This window comes from Nipponia nippon, unplaced genomic scaffold (assembly GCF_047370975.1).
Source record: "Nipponia nippon isolate SJK-2023a ecotype South Korea unplaced genomic scaffold, ASM4737097v1 scaffold_6, whole genome shotgun sequence".
In the NCBI taxonomy this organism is placed as follows: domain Eukaryota; kingdom Metazoa; phylum Chordata; class Aves; order Pelecaniformes; family Threskiornithidae; genus Nipponia; species Nipponia nippon.
In genome coordinates this window covers 8834217-8842275 of record NW_028262380.1, presented here as the reverse complement: position 1 = coordinate 8842275, position 8059 = coordinate 8834217, and the positions used below count along the sequence as shown (strand labels likewise).

The following is an 8059-nucleotide window of genomic DNA, read 5'->3' as shown; positions in this document are numbered from 1 at the left end:
GATTTATTTTGAAGAAACAAAACAATTTAAAAAAAAGCCCTAAATTTTCTACAAAGACAGTGTTTTCCACAGTGTTTTTAGGCCCATCCTTGTCTCTTGGGTACAACCACTCTGTGCAATTTTTTAAAACAATCCAGAAAATTATCTCTATTAGCATGATGAGTTGCATTAAAGCGAGCAGTTGTATACTGGGGCAATGTGGGGAAGGTGCTGAGGTGAATGCATTTAGAGCAGCTGTAAACAAAGATGCTAAAGGACTGTAATAGATTCCATATTTACAGCTTTGCTGGCACCCTCAAGGGACTGGGAGGATGTTCTTGACAGTGACAGAAGAGATGGTTTCTGGGGAATATTAGTGTATTGCCTTCCAAGTTTAATGGCTTTAAGGAGTCCAGCCCAGGTGTTCATTGCAGGGGATTAATCTGGCACATGAAACACAAGCAGCCTCTGGGAGTCTGCTCCACACACTTACCTGGTGGCTTGGGGCAGGGCAAAAGAGCCAACAATCTGGTATATGTTTGCGTATGGAAATGATACACTGGACATGACAAATGAGGCTAAGAGAGATGGGTTGAGGGAATGTCAGAGGAGACCTCAGCTTTGCTTCAAGTTGGGGACCCACTTTGGCATTTTTGATGCTTGCAGCAGGGTGGTAGGAGCAAAGCAGGTATAAGACGCCCTGACTGTCCACACAAGTGAGGATGAGGTGCAAACCCAACACTAACTTCTACTTCACTTCATTGTGAAGGGAAGGTGGGAAGGCTCACTCTTCTGGTGTCGAGTTTTCCTAGCTTTAGCAGGCCATGTGCTATTAGGAATAACTGATCTTATTAAGAGCTATTGTCACTTACATCACAGCATCGGACTTATACTGTACTTTACAAATAGTGGAAAGGATGTGCAAAGGTAGAAAGCAGATTAGAGAGAAAGCAAGGATTTTCTTCCTTATGATTCCTCAATGTTTGAGTTTCACCAGATGAAAAGCTCTTCCTATGTTCTTCACTTGAGTATCCGTAGGTGATTCAAAAGGAAACTCCTTCCTACTTCATCTCTGAATTTGGCCTACAGTCTTCATACTTCCTTACAAATTTGTTTTGAGCAGCAGCAGAAAAGAGGATATTGCTACCCAAGGACTTATAATACAACATGACTCTGTGCTAAGGCCAGCAAAACCCTTCTTCTTTAGTCACCTGTCTGCATCTGGTCTTTTCCAGCAGTGCATGAAAATGAAAAAGTCAATGAGAGGCTATGAACTTGTTATCTAACATATGAACTGCCTGGTAGCTTAGAAGAGAAAAGTTAGTGGTCACTGCCCAGACCAGGACAGATATTCCCATGTAAGACACCAGCTAAATGATATCTTTTGGGCACTCACAGAGGAGGCACCAGTATGAAAAGAATTTTTGACAATTTCTCTGATGTGGTCGTTTGGGTTCAGTTGAAGCAGGTAGATAAAGTGCCATGGAAAAAATGTGTATTGACCACTCTTCCTCTTAAGGGATGCCAAGAAGACAACAAATCCCAGCTGGTCATCCAAATCGGTTTATGAGCCACAGAATCACACTATGCAAACCCATTGCTCTGCACACATTATTTTGTGTGATGAAATACCGGCAAATTAGTTCAGAAACGCTTGGAGAGCAAAGCTGCAGTTTATTATCAATTCTTCTTCCACCAGCCCTTCCTCCATCACAAGAAGGAACACACAGGCAGGCCTTTTCATATGCCCCAAAGTGTCCGAGATGCTCATCAAAATGAACAATTCATCCTCCCAGTGTTGCATGAAGAAGTCCCTGCTCCTTGGCGACTGCATAAACTTCCTGAATACAAGAACATGCATGTAATTACCAGCAGCCCTAAGGTTAGCATAAATCAAAGTGAGAAGTCAGCTGCCAGTGGCACTTCAGATGCAATGCCCATGTCTCGAATGGAGCTGAGCTAAAGCAATAACCCCATCCAAGTCCCTGAATGGGCCATGGCTTGTAATGGGCTGGCACAAAGCTACATTATGCCACAAACTGCACCTGCTTCTAGAGCTGCTGTAGCAGCAGCGAATAGAGATGCCACCTGGCAAGATGGCATTTCCTGAAGCCTGCAATGACTGGGCAAAAAAAAAAATCCCAACAAACAGATGGTGCCTACAGAAATGGGAGCTATATGGAAACAACAAAGGGCATTACAGCAATGACAAATACACTGCTCTCAGCCCTCTCTAAACTGTCACGCACACCCTTAGTGGGTGGTAAAGACAGGCCTAAATTCAGGTGCCTTCTCTCCCAGGAGAAAGGGATCTTGTTTTTCAAGTTCATTGCTCCTCAAACTGTATGAAAAAGATTAGAATCACAAAGACTCACTGAGCAGTGTCTGTCCCTCAGCATAAAGACAGCAAAAAATAAAACCCAAGGACTGACAGTGCTAGAAACAGGCCATCTGCAAAGGGATGTAAATGTGACTGTGCCCCCAAGTCATGGCTTACAGTCTTGGAAAGCAGAAACACGCTGACTGAAAGCATGCAATTAGTGCCAAGAAGAATATAAAGTATGGGAATACAAGAAGTGGGGAGGTGGTCAAATCTGCAAGACGAAAACAAAAGTTTGTTTATTCCAATGAATTCATTGCAAAACTTGGAAGTAAGAAACAATCAGAGGTGCCTCTGCCGTAGGTTATTGATTCTGACGGTGTCCGGCTCCAGTTGCAGCCACCAGTTACAGAACAAATGGCCTGAAAGGAGAATTACTTCCTGACCCACAATAGTTATGCCCTGAAACATAAGAGTTTATGTCCTTCCCATAGCTGTTGTTTATCTAGTCTTTAAAGTGTTATGATTATAATGCTGGATAGTCCTGTCATATGCTGAAATAACTCATCCTTATTTCCATACAGCCAATTATTTCTTGAGTCACAACCCTTGGGATTTCACAATAGTGTCAAAATAATAATTGCATCTCAAGGATATGAAAGAGTTTTGCAAACCATGGACAAAATCCTGCCTTCCTTGGCAGGAGATGCCCCAAGTTCATACTGATGGAGCCTCCAAAGTAGCAGTCTCCTTGGAGACTGAAGTTACCTTCCCATGGGGAGAGTGGGAGAAGGAGAGACTTGGCTCTCCAGGCACCCAAGGAGCAACTGGAAAATCTCATGTGTCTAAAATCATCCACAGAAAAGTCAGTATCAACTCATAGGTGGCAAGATACTCTAGAAATTAACCCTGGACCATGATTCTGAAGAAGCAGTCCATTGCTTCTTAACCCCTATTAGTGTCATTGCCCTACAATCCCATGGGGGTTACCTTCCCCACACCGCACACTTGCAGGGTATGGCCTCAGGACCTTTATGCTGAAGAAGCAGAGGCAGACACAGCTCAGCTCTACTCACCTTTTGATCCAATTTCCTGAACTCTAGTAGATCATTTGGAAATATGGCAAAGGGTTGCCTTCCTTTCTTGTCTTGTGTTCTAGAGAAGGAAAACATCTCAAAAGGAAAAGCTGGAGCAGCCTGACCAGTTCCAAGGGCTGCAGGTCATGTATTTGTGGTGGTATTACCTGTTCAGAGGCGTCAGTCTCCCTATCTCAGGCAGAAGCTCTTTCCTCCTTGCCATCCCTTTAGTGCAGCAATCAGAGAGGAGCAAGAAGACCCATCTCCCCTTCCCATGTGCCATGACACATCATTTTGCATCCTGGAACATTATGGTTTTGCCCAGTTGGCTTTAAACCCTGGGAAGTGCCAAACTAGGGAAAACAATGCCAAAAGAAGTCTGCAGAACTGTTAGGCTGAATCCTGGTTAGTGAGGCAGGCAGTGTGGTGCTCTGGTGATGGCTGCATGCTGTGCAGAGGAGGGACAGTAAATCCCTGAAGTCCACGACTCTGGTGTCACTTTGTGCTGTGTTGCCCCTTTGTGATCACTCCATTTCCAGCCCATTCTGGCCACTGGGCACTCACTTGGATGTGTCTTGTCTGGTTTCTGGCTCTATACTAACCACAGACATGTCTTTCCTGAAACAAAAAAAAAAAAAAAAGGTGAAACATCTATGCCATCATCTCCACAGGCATTAGCTAACCCCAAAAGCATGAACATAAAGGTGCAAAGACCTGACCTAGGTATTTCCTTTCTTGTTTTTCCTAGTGCTCTCCCCTTTTGTGCTATGGTTTGTCCATTTTCCATATGTCCAAACATCACTAGCAAACCTTTCAGCCCTCCCTTTCAGCTTCTGCCTAACCATGAAACCAGTTAAGCGTCCTTCATACTGACCTCACTGGTGTTACCAGTGGTCTCCTTTTGGTTGGATGACCCTGATATCCCATTAAAGAGACTGTAAGCATCAGTGTGATATTTACACATTCTGCTTCCATGTGGCATGCTACAGACTATGCATAATAAATAGAGCTATATGTATCCTCATGTATATATTTTCCTCGTCTGGTTTTCTTTTAAAAAGGAACATCCATTTATTGATGTCCTCGCTCCCTCCGCATGCCACACACAAAGTGTTTCCGCTCAGCGTTCACACAGACCAAAGTCAGCAATCATCTACAGCTTGGGCTACAGCTTTGGAGAGACATCTCGCACTCATCTGGGTAGAAGACCCAATACTGAAGCATTGCTCTTTCCAGAAGGACACCAAAGTTTTCTGTGTCAACTCAGTATACATCTTCCTGGGGAAGTTTCACACCCTTCCAGAATAACTGCAGCGTGTTGAAATCTCTGTGTGATCAGCAGGTGAGCATCTCAACCAGGGTTTAAGCTTCTCTTCAGGCAGGGCTAAGCTTAAAGACAGTCTTTGTCTTCTTTTCTTCCCTAAAGAGTATTGTGCCCCACTGCTGCTGTGTTATAACTGCAGGAGGCTCAGCTAAGGCAGCCCCTGGTGTGAGACCAGGGTGAGCGATCCAGCAGTTAACAAATGACAGAGTCAAGAAGATTCAGAAGTGGAAAGATGGAGAAGAAGAGAGGAGAGGAGAGGAGAGGAGAGGAGAGGAGAGGAGAGGAGAGGAGAGGAGAGGAGAGGAGAGGAGAGGAGAGGAGAGGAGAGGAGAGGAGAGGAGAGGAGAGGAGAGGAGAGGAGAGGAGAGGAGAGGAGAGGAGAGAAGGGGAGAGGAGGGGAGGGGAGAGAAGAGAAGAGAAGAGAAGAGAAGAGAAGAGAAGAGAAGAGAAGAGAAGAGAAGAGAAGAGAAGAGAAGAGAAGAGGAGAAGAGAAGAGAAGAGAAGAGAAGAGAAGAGAAGAGAAGAGAAGAGAAGAGAAGAGAAGAGAAGAGAAGAGAAGAGAAGAGAAGAGAAGAGAAGAGAAGAGAAGAAGAAGAGAAGAGAAGAGAAGAAGAAGAGAAGAGAAGAGAAGAGAAGAGAAGAGAAGAGAAGAGAAGAGAAGAGAAGAGAAGAGAAGAGAAGAGAAGAGAAGAGAAGAGAAGAGAAGAGAAGAGAAGAGAGAGAAGAGAAGAGGTTTCAAACAAGAAGCACTTGAAATTACAAAAATTCAATCCAGTTCATGGAGGGGAAAAAAATAATAAGACTTAAAGACAGAAGAGTTGGCACAGGGGCAAATGCAAAATTATCACAGCCCCAAAAATGGATCCAGTCACAATGCCAGATGCAACACAGGAATAGTTCAGATCCAGAACAGAGCTTTCCAGCTCCTATCTATTTCTGGGATAATCAGTACCATGGGGGAAAGGGAAATAGAAACACTATAAAGTTTATCTAAGGGATGGAAACACACCCAGCATTTGACGTGAGAAAAGAAAATGTGCTATCATCTAGCATGTGTATTGCAGGAATGGTCACAGGCCTGGGCTGTGATCAAGGTCTATTGCGCTGAACTGCATGAGTGCACATGGAGAGGCTGAAGTGAAAATACTCTCTCACCATCTGCTCTGACAGCATCTGAACCAAATATGCAAAGACTGATGGTTCGGGTTTTTTCCCCCGAACAACTCAGAAATGATGAAAAGCCTCCTATGATCCATAAAACAAAATTCAGCAAACATTTTCATGTTTTCCCATCTTTGTTCGAAGCACATCACAGAAGATAAAAGGCTGCAGCCTCAGCTGGTCTAAAACATTATTGAGCTCAGGTGAAATGTTCCAATTTACTACCACTGGAGAATTAGGTTTCTAAAACTTGTTGATCTGCTCCAAAGATGTTGGAAGTTAGGAAAATGTGTCCTGCTAGAGTTTTGGGCAAAGGCTGCGAGAGAGCAAAGTTTGCACTTCATGTAATCAAAACAACTGAGCCAGAGAGTGAGAGGAGAGACGGGAACAGGACCAGAGAGAAAACCAGACAGACCAATATTTCAAGAGTGGCTAGTGAGTCTGGATGTCTCATTTCTAAAGACCTCAGCTTAAAGAAGACCAGATTGTCCCACATGTGAATCAGTAGAGATTCACTGCTGGGATCACCACTGGGATCAGCAACAGGGGAGTGGGTAGCAAACCTGAGAATTAACATGCCTCATACCCACTCCTGGCTCTGCTGGCTGGTCTTAACTGCCTCTGCTTTTCACTTCCCAACCCAGGCTGTCTTGACTATACAGCATGATGACCTCTTTGAAGAAGGAATTGCTTCCCATTCTGGATGGGACACCTCCTACCTAAATTTAGACATCGATAACACAGGTGTCACTCCAGCTTCCCTTGCAGCTGGTGAAGAGAAAGAGGCTTTCTCAGCAGATCAGTTTTAGGTGGCTATTTCATGATGTCTCACTCTCTGTTGAAACTGTATTGTCTGTACTGTTTCTATTGTCCATAGCTCCGATGTAGGCACCTACACTGTAAACTTCAACACTTGGCCACCTAAATCCCAGCCTATATGTCTCTGTCTCTGTTTCAAGGAGCCCAGATTCCAGCCAGGACTTCAGTATACAGCAATAGTACAACTAATGTTAGATAGATCTGAACACAGTGAGGCACTGGGCTCACAGACACCAGTTATTTAGAGACTCAGCTCCTAACCTGCACCATAGCTAGAAAAACACTGGGAATCAGGGACCTAAATGCCTCTGTGGATCAAGATCCAAATTCCTGACTTACTGGAAGTGTAACAGCAATGAACTTACCCACCTTCCAAGGGCTTCAGCGGAGTTGTTGTGATTTCATACTCCCTCTAACATCCACTGCTGCTGATCTGCTGACCTCAGGGGTCCTGGGATGCAGCCCACATTTGGGGCAGGATGAGAATTGGTACTATGGCCTTTTTCCCGTTCCCAAGAACCAGCCTATAATCAGAAACTGACAAACCTCAGAAAGTTTGGTGTGCCATCCAAAAAAGTTCACATGAAAATGTTAGGGACAGGAACCGGGATCCAAATCTGCTGAGAGCAAACAGGACCTCTTACCATAGCAGGGCAGAAAGTGCTAGTAACAATAGGCATTTTGTGGTGTTTCACTTTGAGCCCCAACTGGAGCCAAGGAGCGCAGACCATCTGCAGACGTATTTTAGACTGCAATGAACCTTTTTTTTCTACATACCAAAGTGAAAAAAAAGGCTGGGAAAAGGCTCTGGGTTGTCACTTGCATCTATTCAAATATAGCTAGTCAGTCACTAATGACAACCTACATTGAGACATGTCCAAAACACAAACCAACCCTTTGATAGAGGGTTTTAAAAGTCTGAATAATAAGGGTTTGGTTTTTTTTTTCCTCTCCTCTTCTTTCTTTTCCCTGCAGTTCTTCAGGGTCCCCAGATCAGAAGCAGGAATGCCAAAATACGAGGGGAACTGCCCATCCTGCCAGGTTCCCTCAAAGCCATGAATACTGTAATTCTTCACATCCCGCAGTGTGCTTTCAGCGAGGTCTCTGCTCGCTTTAATTCCTCACTGTCCAACGGGGTCTGCGAGCACACGCACCTCCCCAGTGATCAAGACAACATGTTAGTTTGCCTGTGTGTTAGTTGTCGCAGCCAGGGATGGACAAACTTCAGAAAGGTAGTAACTAATAAAGCTGGAATTAGACATCAGTTTGCAGGGCACACAGCCCTTCTTGTACAGCTGAGCTGACATGTTTTGGGGGAACTTAAGTCCTTCTTCATATCTGCCCTGAAGAGGCACCTGTGTGTCCAACTAGTGGTTGATA

The 8059-nt window shown here is 44.5% G+C and overlaps 1 long non-coding RNA gene across 1 annotated transcript; it reads right to left on the bottom strand.

Moving 5' to 3' along the window:
* Positions 1–1065: 1065 nt before the first annotated feature.
* On the bottom strand, positions 1066–7722 carry LOC148051344 (uncharacterized). The gene is made up of 3 exons (XR_015699618.1): positions 7045–7722; positions 3376–3993; positions 1066–1820 (listed from the first exon to the last, which is right to left on the bottom strand). It is a non-coding gene; the product is annotated as an uncharacterized LOC148051344 (long non-coding RNA).
* Between the last annotated feature and the right edge of the window lie 337 nt (positions 7723–8059).